The sequence below is a fragment of the Chionomys nivalis genome, chromosome 6, assembly GCF_950005125.1.
Source record: "Chionomys nivalis chromosome 6, mChiNiv1.1, whole genome shotgun sequence".
In the NCBI taxonomy this organism is placed as follows: domain Eukaryota; kingdom Metazoa; phylum Chordata; class Mammalia; order Rodentia; family Cricetidae; genus Chionomys; species Chionomys nivalis.
The window spans coordinates 102,716,262-102,729,608 of NC_080091.1; the positions used below are offsets into that span (position 1 = coordinate 102,716,262).

Genomic DNA, 13,347 nt, shown 5'->3' on the forward strand with positions numbered 1-13,347 from the left:
AAAAGATGAATAAAGCTCCAAGGAATTTTCATTTTTATTTGAACACTTTGATTTTACAGAAGAGTAAGAATGAAAACATGAAGCAGTGGGGAATCCCCACTCCACAGCTACCTACAGGCATACAGACATTGACTGTAGAACCATCTTTAGAGCCCCGACAATTACCCCTAAAACAGGCCAACCAACTTCCTGCATGGTTTCCAAAGAGCTCAAAAAAGGAATTCAATCATGATTATTTGTGAAGAAATAATTGGTGTTCATGCGGTAGAGGATGGTAAACAGGAGGAGGGGGAATAAAAGGCCCTCTGTAGTTACCTGTTTCCTGGACACACACATCAGGTTCCTCTAAGACAGATGGCATGACTGGGCCTAACAGCCTGCTACACCTTTTCAACTAAAGTCAGAGGTCAGTGACTCTTTATCTAGGTACGCAGGGGTGGTTAGATATCATATCAGATGAGGGTGAACATTATTAGAGACAAGTTTCCTCCTACATCAAAGAAAAATTCCACTTAACAATCTAGGAAAGGCCACATTTCAAAAGAAAAGAAAAGGAGAGAAAAAGACAAGCTAAGAATGGGTAAGACTGTGAGAAGAGCAGGAAGCAAGATCTCCAAACTCCTGGAATTTGGGAGACAGAGGCATGAGGACTGCCGCAGACTGGGGCCAGGCTGGGCTACATGACAAATTCTAGGCCTGTGAGGTCACAATTGTGACCCTGTCTTTAATGACCAAACAAGAGCAAAGGACCTGAGCACCATATGACCAACCATAGCCCAGAGGACCTGTGCACCATATGACCAACCACAGCCTAGAGGACCTGAGCACCACGTGATCAACCACAGCCCAGAGGAGCTGTGCACCATATGAACAACCACAGCCCAGCGGACCTGGGATTCTCCTCCTCTCCTAATGAGCCAGTCTGTCTTCCAAGGCTCCACTCTACTAAATGCACAACTCTCTCTCTCCACTCTTCCATTCCCACACACACATTCCCTGGTGCTCAGCGCATTCTCCATCTCTGTCTCCACTAAACTGTCCTCAATTCCCATCTTGCTTGCTTTCATATGTTATTATCAAAAATACCAAGAGTTTAGGAAGGGAACTGTGTAGCCCTGACTATACTTAACCGTATATGCCACATCTACTTTCTACCTGACATTTTGAATATTATAATTATAGATTGACAATCTATAGCAATACATTTAAGGTATAAAACTAATACGATTCAAGAAAAATATTGTGAAATAATTATATCAAGCTAAATAGGGTGATGTCCATCACTACAATTATACATCATTTTACAGTAACACATTAGAAATGTATTCTAAGAAACTTTGAAATGTATACTAATATCTGCTAGATTGAATTTGCTGTGCAATTTATCTCAAAGAAATAAATTCTACTTATGCTGTTTAACAGATTTTTATACTCTTAGCACATCTGTTTCTCCTCATTTCTTCACTGCCCTGACAACGTGTACTTTGCTGCCAGGAGGTCAGTTTCTTTACAATCTGCATGTCAGTGAAACATATTTGCCTTTCTGGGATTGGACTATTTTTACTTTGCATGATATTCCTCAAATTTTCAATTATTTCTATGTTGCTACAAATTCCCATTTTGAACAGAAGCAGCATTCTGGGTCACATATTCTTTACCGTTTATGTATTAACAGACACTTAGACCCCTTAATTTTGTTATTGTGTATAGTGCTCCAATGAACAACAGTCTTCACATGAATTTTGAGTAAATGATTTTAAACATGCATGTAAGTGTGCGCAGAATAATTGTCTTTATCCAATTATTTCTATTAATGCCTTCTCCTTAATGACCGCCACCTCAGCCCCATAATGCTGTGGAGCCAAAGGAGTTCATATGACACAAAATTCGAACCCAGTTCCTAGTTATACAGTTGGATAAAATATGAAGGCTATGGTGGTTCCAAACATGAGAAGTTTCTCTGCCTCTTGAACACTGGTGATAAAAAAATATTGATATTGAATCTGAAAATAATCTAATAGCGTTATTAAATGATATTGATGAGGTGTTTTTGAGCTGTTCTACTTGGGTTTGTGCTGCTGCAATCATCAACAGCAACCTGTGGAGAATGGTATTGATCTGGCATGCACATCGCAGGTCACAGTCCATCCCCCTAGGAAAGTCAGACATGAATTCAAGGCAGGATCTTGGAAGCTAGGATGGAAATTGGGACCCCATAGGATTTCTCTTTACTGGTTTGCTCCTCATGACTTTCTCAGACTGCTTGCTTATAAAACTGAGAAACACCTGCCCAGAAGTGGCACTGTTCCCAGTGGACTGGCCCCTCCCACATCCAGTATTAATCAAGAAATTGTCCCACAGACTTGCTTACAAGTCAACCTGATTGATATATTTCTTAATCAAGATTCGTTCTTCCCACATGACTCAGGCTAGACCAAGTTGGCAATAAACTAACTGGCACACAAACCAAAAGAATCAATCACTAATCAGGATGACTAAGATAAACCACACACAAAGGCCATTGTCACAGAGTCCAGATCTTATACAATACTGGAAGAGGGGAATAGAAAAATAAAAATTAAGAGCATTTCACAATTTCTAGAAAGAATTTGAAGGAACAGTTAATAAAGTTCTCCTTTATGCCTGCATTTTCCAGGAATATTTCCGCATCAAGTTTTACAGAGTTCATATCTGAATGCTTCCTGTGACAGTGTCTACACTGCCTATCTTGTTGTCTGTGCTGTTCTGGGTTAAGATGTGCCATCTACACAGGCACAAACCAGATACTAACAGGTCTGGAAAGCATTCAGATCTTGTTCTTCAGGGAAGGTGAAGAGGACAGACTGGAAACAGCTGTAGCAATCATCTCACTGCAGACTAACTTCTAGTTCATATAGAAGACAATTCCTAGAACTGATTTTTATGTTTATTCTTTTCTTGAAAATCAATCAGTGTTTTCCACACATCAAAACATTTTGTGAGGCTACAAAGTTGGCCCAGTCAGCAAAGTGTCTGCCATGCAACCATGAGGACCTGAGTTCAAATGCCTAGGACACATGGAAAAGTTTAAAGGACAGCACTTCTCATCTGTAACCCCAGGCATGAAGGATACAGAGGGGGACACTTGGGAAATTTCCTGAGAAAATTGGGAGTGTGGATGTGGGAGGAGAAGGGACATCAGAAAGGGAAGAGGAGGGAATAAGGGTGAGAACTAGACAGTACAAGATGAGGGAGATGGGGAAGAACAGTGACGGAGATACTTCATAATGCATCCAAGGAATGGTGATTTATTTTTTCTTAGATAGCTTATTGTAAACAAGAAAGAACATAAGTTTGGGTGATCATGTGCACATATTGGAGCCCTTGTGTTGTACTGGTGAGGATATAAAATAGTACAGTGGAGTTGGAGACAGGACAGCAGCTTCTCAAACAACACAATGGGCTATGATTTGACAGTTCTAGCTTTCTACCTAAGAGCAAACCTCCAGGACTCAAAGAGATGTTCTCGCATACTCACAGCTTGGCTCCATACACTAAAACAGGCAAAATGTGATGTGTGGTGTGTGGAGTTTCACACCATCCACACAACTAACATGAAACCACTCCACACAGTAAAACAGGCAAAATGTGATCTGTGGTGTGTGGAGTTTCATACTATCTACACACACACACACACACACACACACACACACATGTATGAAAAAGTGAGTTCTTCACTCAGCCTTCAAACACACTCTATCACATGGAAAATGTTTACTCTGTTCTTGTCATGAATTCAAATTTTTCATGGATTTATATAGGTTTGAACAAAGTGACAGCATTTTCTCATTTGCTTACCTGGTGTGGACTTCAGAACAGTCATTTCTTTGGACATGTAAAGTGATACACATATACACAGTCAGTATGAATATGATAAATACCTTTCAAAAAGAAAACAGGGAAAAAATTCAAATAGGAATGGAAAGCATTTTTCACATGATCCATTATTTTGGAATACATACTTTACTAATCAGATCTCTACAGTGATATAAACACTATATTATAGCCAGAGCCCCTGGAAGAACATACAACACGCATGTCAATAGACTGCTCATATGTCAGACTGACAATGAATGTTTCTGCAATCTGAGGCTCGAACAGTGCAGACTCTGGAAAAGCTAAGACTTTTCCGATTGCTCAACCAGGAACAGCCAGTGAAGGACTCAGTTCAGGAACCAAAACCTGGATGACACAGGGTGGGAGAGATTACAGGCACCTGGGGAGCTTTGGGAACAAACCCAAGTGACAGAAAGTGTCCACCTAAACTGGGGTCTCAGCTCTGCTGCCAGTGAACACGTGCAGCTCTTTACTTCAAGTGGCTCAAGGGAATTCAGGCTTTCTTTACTCTTATATCTAGAAACAAGTGCACCCAGGCCAGGGGAACAGCTCAGTGACAGAGCCCTCACAATGTACCATAATGCTAATATCCTCAAGTGTAAACCAAATAACAAAATTAAAAATGACTCACTGTAGTGGGAGCTGTGGGCTGTGTTCCTGCCACCCCAGCTCCTGGTAGCCTGACTAACTTATGCCCCAAAATAACAACACACAAACTGTATTCTTTTAAACACTGCTTGGCCCAATATATCTAGCCTCTTCTCAGCTAACTCTTGCACCTGGACTAGCCCATTTCTAATAATGTATGTATCACCCCAAGGTGCGCTTACTGGGAAGATTCTAGGCTACGTCCATCCTGGGTCGGAGCTTCATGGTGTCTGCCCTGGTGAGCAGCTGTATGGCATCTGAGCTCACTTTCTCTTCCTCTCAGCATTCTGTTCTGTTTACTCCACCCACCTATGTTCTAACCTATGAAGGCCAAGCAGTTTCTTTATTTTTAAACCAATGACCTTCCTCCATCAACTCACAACACAGTTCCTAGCAGTGGGATTTTGTATGCTAAGAAGGGGTGAGCTGGTCCTCACCTGTGTCACCTTGTGGACACCACGTTGGGTGCCAATTGTAGTGATGAGGCAAGTAGGCCTGCTTTTAGTCCCTCCCGGCTCCCACTCGACTAGCTTTAAACTTGAAATAACAACACATAAATTGTATTCATTTAAACACTGCCTGGCCCAATAGTTCTAGCCTCTTATTGGCTATTTCTCACATCTTGATTAACCCATTTATATTAATCTATGTTTACCATGATGTCGTGGCTTACAGAGAAGATTCTAACCTATGTCCATCTTAGGCCGGAGCTTCATGGCGTCTACCTGACTCTTCTCTCTTTCTCCCAGCTTTCTGTTCTGTTTACTCCACCTACCTAAGGACTGGCCTATCAAAAGGCCAAGGCAGCTTCTTTATTTAACCAGTGAAAGTAACATATAGACAGAAGGCCCTCCCACATCAAGAGATGTCTGTGCTGTGTGGGAACTAGCACTCTAGCTGTCGCCAAAGTATTCATACAGTGTCCTCTGGGTCACCCCAATCTCCCATTGCCCATCACCTTTGTCACTGCTGCTCCGTGAACCATAGTCAGAGCAGCTGGGGCTCAAGTCTCACCTACGCCGCCAGCTCCTCCAGATTCCCATCTACCTTCATTTACCAAATCTGTGCTAACCATCACAAGGAGCCTGTACTGCTTTGGTTTTGGATTAAAATGACTTTAAAAAGGTGCTTCCATTAGCAAAGGAGTAAGGCTACATGATACTGTAACTTATTTGAAATATTCTAACTAATATTCCTTGGATACTGTTTTAAAAGTAAAATACTATGATCTAAGGGAAAGCATCCTACCATGTAACTTGAAGTCAGAAGTGAAAATATCAGAACTTGAAGATAATGCTCAGTAGTTAGAGCACTTGCTGTTCTTGTAGAGGACCTGGGATTTAGTTCCCAGCACCCAAATGGCCCCTAAGCATTTTATGTAACTCCAGTTTTAGAGGATCTGATGTTGTCTTTTGGCCTCCATGGACATGCACAATATGAGAATTTATACATACAGGCAAAACATCCATACATAAAAAATAAATAACAAGTATTAAAATTAGTCCTCAGTTCCTAGTACACACACAAACAGAGACACACAGACACACATGCACACACTTCTTACCCCATTACATTGCCTCACTGTTGAATAAGGAGTAACACAATTTGATGAATGTAACTTACTGTTTTCCATTCATATAGAATCTTTTTTTTTTCAAAAAGTCCTCAAAGAAAATGAAAGACCAGTATAAATCAAATGGTCAGAATAGTCACATACACAGGGAAGGAAGAAATATTGAAATATAAAAGGGGCATCACACATGTTAAGAAGTACGTGGTGTTTCATTACAGCCAACAGCATATAACCTTTCAATATTCGAGAGAAACTAAATGCCTGAAATGAAATATATGCACTAGGAGCAGAAATGACTGTAAGTTCTGGTTGGATGCGGACAAGGATGTAGGTTCACAGTAGAGTGTTTGCTCACTAATGGCTAAGGCCCAGGGTCAAACACTAACAGCAGACTCATCATCATCATGAAACAAAAATAACTGAACAAGTGATGGCCCAATGATCTGGAAGAACCACACTTCTGTGTGACATTTATGTTAAATGACAGAAAACCTTAAAGCATGGTGATCTGATGATCCTTGTTACAGAGTCAGTTTAAAGAAAAGTAGAACTTCACCTCCTCCCAGTTCCATTGGCTGACAGGGAAGAGCATTGTTCAGTTACTGTGTGTGTGTGGGCTGCACTCTTGGAGTAGCTACTGCTTTCACACACTGGACTCCTGATGAGGGAACAGCACTCTGCAGCAGGCTCATCTCAGGCAGTGGATGCTCAGGCTCCCTCAGAGCTGTTCTATGGCCCTGTCTCCTCACCACATGATTTCAACCACAGATCAAGCGTCCTTTCCCTCTCCAGTCATCTCCACCCCTTCTCTACTTAAACCTTCTCCAAGTTCATTCTCTCATCTGACAGGCTACAGTTTTATATATTTATTCAATTACCATCCATCCCCTCACAAGGAAAATTACATCAGGAAAAAGGCCTTTTCCTCCTTGTCTCATTCCTAAATTTTGAACTTGTAGGATGTGCTGCTGAAACAAAGCAGACAGGTCTGAGCAGCTCCCAGGTGTGCTTAACCCCTTGCACTCCCTGAATAAAAACCTGCTTTGGTTAGTTATTACAGTTACTCTAAATAAAAACAACCACTTAAAAAGTTTTTCATAAGTAAAAAGTTAAACATCTTTTACTTGCTTTACTAAACATTTCTCTATGCCAGGCAGAGTGGAGATGACAGACACATTCTAGGGAGCAGAAGATGAGTGTGGCCCTGCAGTAGACTGACTCAGAAACAAATTGATCCCACATGAGTTTTTCACAATACAATTAAAATAACTCATCAGATTACCTTAATTATAGTCATCCTTGGAAAGTCTGTGAAGTTTTTAAATGAACGACAGATAATCCACCAGAGTTGATGCCAGAAAGGGGTGACCCACGTGATCTCCTTCAAGGCTGAACTCCTCCCTGCATTCTGTTCCCTCAAGAGTGAATCCAGTTCAGTTCTCATTTCACTGTATATGGAGGACTGGGCATACATATTGGCTAATTCTTCTGTGACTTGGTGCTGTCTCTCAGAAAGCTCTTTATGTTCATCAGCTTTGGGATAAAAATGGATAAAGGTAAGAAACAGACAATAATTTAACTGATTTTACTGAGACAGTACACATGAACAACACATAAATTATGTATCAGTTTTTCTTTGCGACACTATCATGTACCCTAGACTGACCTCAAAGCAGCTATGAAGCCAAGGGTGATCTTTAACTTCTCCAGGTTCTCCTGTCTCTGCCTCAAGTGCTGATTGCAGACATGCACCTTCACACCCAGTTATGTGCTGGAACTAAACTCACGGCTTTGAGCATGCTAGGCAAGCATTCTAGCTGAGCTACATCTTCAGCCCACCAAACTTTGAGCATAATAAAATCACTCCACTGTAATTCCTTTCAGATTAGAAAAATGTCCATAACTGACCTGAGTACTCCCATTACCCCATGGACACAGCAAGCCAAATGATTTTTTCCCATCCCTCAGTATTAACAAATTCCTCCTTCCCTTATGGATATATACTACTTAATACAATTGTCTGGTCCCTGATTTCTGCCTTATGTGAATGTGGTGTGGGAGGTTAGCCTGTCTATGTGTTGCTTTCATTGGTTAATGAATAAACTGCCATGACCTGTTGATAGGGCAGAACTTTGGTAGGCAGGGAAGATGGAACTGAATTCTGGGAGGAAGAAGGCAGAGTCAGAGAGATGCCGTGGATCAATGGCCAGAGGTAGATGCAGAGGTAGATGTGTTGAAACTTTGCTGGAGGGCACGGCCTCTTGGTGATATACATATTAATAGAAATGGGTAATATAAGATGTAAGAATTAGCCAATAAGAAACTAGAGCTAAAGGGCCAAGCAGTGATTTAATTATTACAGTTACTGTGTGGTTATTTTGTTTCTAAGCTAGCCTGATGGCCCAGAAGAACAAGAGGTCCCTCCTTGCAACATGAATGTATATGCAAATGTATAAACTGCCAAGTATCATGTTTTTAAAATAAACAAAATCAGGCATGGTGACAGAGTTTTGTAATATCTACATTTGGGAGGTGAGGTAGAAAGAGCATACATTGAAGGCCAGGCTCGTTACATAAGCAAACCATTCTAAAACAATAACAAGAATAGCATGGCAAACAATGGTTACATTTACTTCTAAGCAGAAATTTCCCTTGTGACAATATCATATAAATGTTCTTTTGTAAACTTAGTTGAAAAAACCCAGCAATAAGAGACAGCAAAGCCTGTTAGTTAATTTTAGACACTGAATTTACATAAGACCTATTTCTAATGAGACATGTTGTTGGGTGCCAGAGGCCATGATGCCAGAGGCCGTATCAGAGGAGTAGCAGGTGTTAATTGAGGTTCCAAAAGTTGGCCCACCAGGAGAAAATCCTTTAATCATCTCAGTTAGGCAAGGACTTCTGAGATCATAGATTCCTGGATGTCTTTTGCTTCTGCTTTCCCTTTGCCTGCTTGCTGTCTTGCTGTTGATGTCTTTCCTGGATATCTGGCATGGTTGAATTGGGTGTGGGGAAATCCCCCACTGCCTGTAAGGCAATGTTTTTCTCTTTGGAAACATCATGTTCTTCTGGGCAATTTTATCTTTGAATTATTACGAAGATGATTTCCTCCCTAAGCTGTACTTTCTAACTGGTAATAATATATAGAACTTTGATAAAATAAAAGTATATATAAAAAATACTTTTCATCCAAGATCTTTGAGTTCCACCTTAGAAACAGCTTTAGATAACAGCTCCAATTAAACATTAAAGAACAATTGAATTCTTTAGGAGCCAGACTGGCCCTAATTCTCTTCATGTTTAACATATACTGTTTAGTTGGTAGCGTAGCCCCCCAGCACCCTGGCATCCATCCCAGCCAACCTGGCCTGGGAGTTGCTTTGGTCTGGACTCCAAATCCCAGCATGCCAGGTCCTGAACCCTCCCTGGGGATGGTCAGGACTACTCCCACGGGGTATTTAAGTGTGCTCCCAGAGGAGGAACACACGGTTTTTGTGTATGTATGGGCTTCCTGTTGTCCTGTTTCCCTGGCATGCACTCGACCACCCGAGAGCATGATTCTTAATAAATAAAAACAATGGGCATTTTGATTTGGTTTGATTTGACCTAATTGGATTTCTTGCATTGGTGGAGCTGCCTCTTTCTTATTATTTTTACTTATCAGATACAGACACAGGTCTTGGTGTCCATGTAGCCATCCCTGCCCTAAATTCTCCTAAACAAGAAACTAGTAATAGGTGAATATACACCCTGAGTATCTAAGTACGGCTGACTGATTGTCTTTATGTACAAAGCTTCCTTTTGGGATTCCTTTAGCATTCCTTGTGAGACTGACTTTACAGATATACAGTAGAATTACTGATTCTGTGTAGGCACAGTATATGCCATGTCAACCAGTGAGGGAGTTGTCTGTGAAGAGATGATTGCTCCCTGCTTAGGCTCTGTTGATCTGCAATACGTTACTTAGACATAAATATAAATGGGATATTGGGATGACTTTACTTTTAATCCTGTAAGGGAGATGAAAAACATGTCACCTGTATGCATAAGAAATTAGAAAAATCAATGTATGTGACTGGCGCCCAGACATGGGACACTGAATCTACAGAAAGCCTGAGAAAGCTTGGGAAAGAATAGAGTACAGCATGACTTCTTGTTAGCAGCAATTTCTCAGTTCTGCTCTGCTTGCCAGAGGCAAGTAAGCACTCTCATCTAAGAGAGGCTTCCTGACTCAGCTTTAGCCGCAAAACCCTGCAGCTCTCTTAAGAGGTCCTGCCACGAAACACTTAAATGGTGTTGATGAAAGCTGAATGCATGCTTTTCGGTTTTCAGCTGTAGCAGGAAAAAAGCTGCGCCATTTAAAAATGCCTGCTTTGTGGGCCATCCTTCCAGGGCAAACACTGACTCTTTGAGGCAGGAGGTCAGCTACAGAGAGAACATTTGAGTGTTGCAGCTTGTTTGCTGGCAAGGACCTTGAAACGCAACAGAGTTGTGGTGATAAACATGGCTACAGCCAGTACCTCAGCCATGAGACTGGAAAGCTAAGGAATGGGCTGGATCCAGCCATCAAAGCCACAGCTTTAAACCTACCCATATTGCTCAGTAATTTAAAGGCTCGTGTGATCACAAAAAGAGAGATATTCAGTAAAAGAAAGATTCAAAGTTGAAGAAAACGTTTAAATGATTTACAGTATGTTAAATATATGCAGGCTAAAAGTTAAAGTTCTTAAGAGTAAAAAAAAAAGGAAGGAAGAAAGTAGTTGGGTGTGGTAGTACACATCTTTAATCCCAACACTTAGGAGACAGAGGGAGATTGACCTCTGTGACTTCAAGGTATGGTAGCACATGCCTTTAATCCCAAGGCCTGGGAGGCAGAGACAGATGGATCTCTGTGAGTTCAAGGAAAGCCTGGTCTACAGAGTTATACCAGGACAACGATATACAGAGAATATAAAATAAAAGTAAAAATAAACAAAATAGAGGTTAAAATAAACTGCACAAAGATGGAAAATACTATGAGAATCTTGATACTATATGCTATTATGCTCTGTTTGAATTGCTTGAATGCTGAGGAAGGAGCAACAGCTGCTAAAAGATATTTGTTTATAAATGCTGCTGAACTAATCCAACATAGATATTTTAAAAATACCTTGACTTTAAAATTTGGATCTAAGGATATGATACTTTGGAAAAGAGATTCTTCTTTTGTTTTCACAGACAATGAGATCCTGTGTATTGCTTCTATCCCAATATGGTATGATGAACCACGCCCTCCTGAAAGGTTGCTGTGAACACCCTCAAAAAATTACTTCACTCAACTGCAGACTGAGAGGAACCTAGCAGACAGGTTATACCATGAAAGACTTGATTAACAGTGCCCCCATTCAGCAGGAAGCAGTTTGAAGAGAAAAAATTGCACCCATGTTACCAAATATTGTTTATAAATGTTCTTTTACATTTAAAGGGGGATATGATATAGGTATGAATAATTTGCATTGATATGGATTTTGCTTTAGTGATTTAAATTTAAGGTCAATTTTGTTATATGTATATGTATTTCTGATATTGATTAAGGTATTGTGATTGTGTAGCTCATGTAAAAATGTTATGTATATAAGTTGTTAATGAATAGTTATCTATAATAGTCAAGTTTGTAGTCATGTTAGATTTTCTAGATGTACATAGATATATTTTAGATAGACATTCTTTATATCTTTCAAAGACTATGGAATATGCTATTTAATGTTTTAGTAATTTAGGTTTTTTTATGGCAATGAGACATGTCTGCTCCTGGCAGCACCAATCTACTTCAAGAGGACGATGGGCATCGAAGAGACTCCTTCTTGCCATTTGGGCAAGAAACTGCTCTTGCCTGGACTGTTGCATAAATTGGACACAAAGAACCCGCAGAGAGAGGACTGCTGAACTTGCCTAAAGGTGAGATGATCTTTCGGGGTTCCTGATTCATAAAGGAGTCTGCGAGACATTCTGCAGGACACAGCAGATAGTGACTGAACTGCCTTCGAAATTTCCTGCTTCATGGAAATGTCTGCTGGAAACTATGGGCCTGTAGGCCAAAGATGGATTCCCCAACAGTACAGAGGAACTTTGGGTGACTGTCCAGGCAGCGAGATGTCTCTGTGATTTCTAGAGTTTTGTAAGTTGCTTACATCTCATTTACTTAGGTAATAATATATCCTTCTGGAGTCTTTGATGGAGTTGAAGAATAGATAGATAGTTATAGCTGTTTTCCTTAGTTATGATAAAGATAAAAAAAGATGTAAATATTGTAATTTTTACTTGATAATTGTTTTGTTATATGTAATTTTGCTATATTAAAGTTAAAGCCTTCCTTTTTTTGTTCAAACAGAAAAAGGGGAAATGATGGAGGAAGGTCATTGGTTAAAAAATAAAGAAACTGCTTGGCCCTCATAGGTTAGAACATAGGTGGGTGGAGTAAACAGAACAGAATGCTGGGAGGAAGAGGAAGTGAGTTCAGACTCGATAGCTCTCCTCTCTGGAGCAGATGCTATGAAGCTCCGACTCAGGATGGACATAGGCTAGAATCTTCCCGGTAAGCGCACTTTGGGGTGCTACAGAGGTTATTAGAAATGGGCTAAATTAATACATGAGAATTAGCCAAGAAAAGGCTAGATATAATGGGCCAGGCAGTGTTTAAAAGAATACAGTTTGTGTGTTGTTATTTCGGGGCATAAGCTAGCTGGCAGCTGGGAGCCGGGTAGAAGGAATGCAGCCCGCAGCTCCCAGGCCAGCCCACAGCTCCTTCTACATGTGACAGAGATTAGGATAAAAGATGTTTCTTGGAAGTACTTTGACCTTGAAGAGTCCATGTGAAGGATAATGATTGTTTGACTGAGGGGGCCTTGTGGGCATCTCATAACCTTGGTCACAGGACACCTCATGCACAGCTGGGGCGCTTGGATTATTTCTGTGTTGCACACAATGCTTAATGAAAGTCTAGAGTCTGAAGGCACGTGATACTCACTTCAAAAAGACATGTAGATTAGTTTGGGGACCTTGGAATGAGGAAATACTTTATGTAACAATTGATAAACACACTTTTGTACAGCTGTGACCACACAGCCAGATCCATCCCAGTCAGTCCATCAGAAGAGACTGATGAATAAAGAAGGATATGATCAACAGAATGTGAGTGTCTTTCTTCCTAACCCCTTAGATAGAAAAGGTCTTATCTTCACCAGCCCCGTGGCTTCCCTCTGAACCCC

General features: G+C 40.7%; 1 pseudogene; it reads right to left on the reverse strand.

The window, feature by feature from the left end:
• LOC130876403 (ATP-binding cassette sub-family G member 3-like) overlaps nt 1–13,347 on the reverse strand; it is a 71,954-nt pseudogene that overhangs the window by 38,095 nt on the left and 20,512 nt on the right.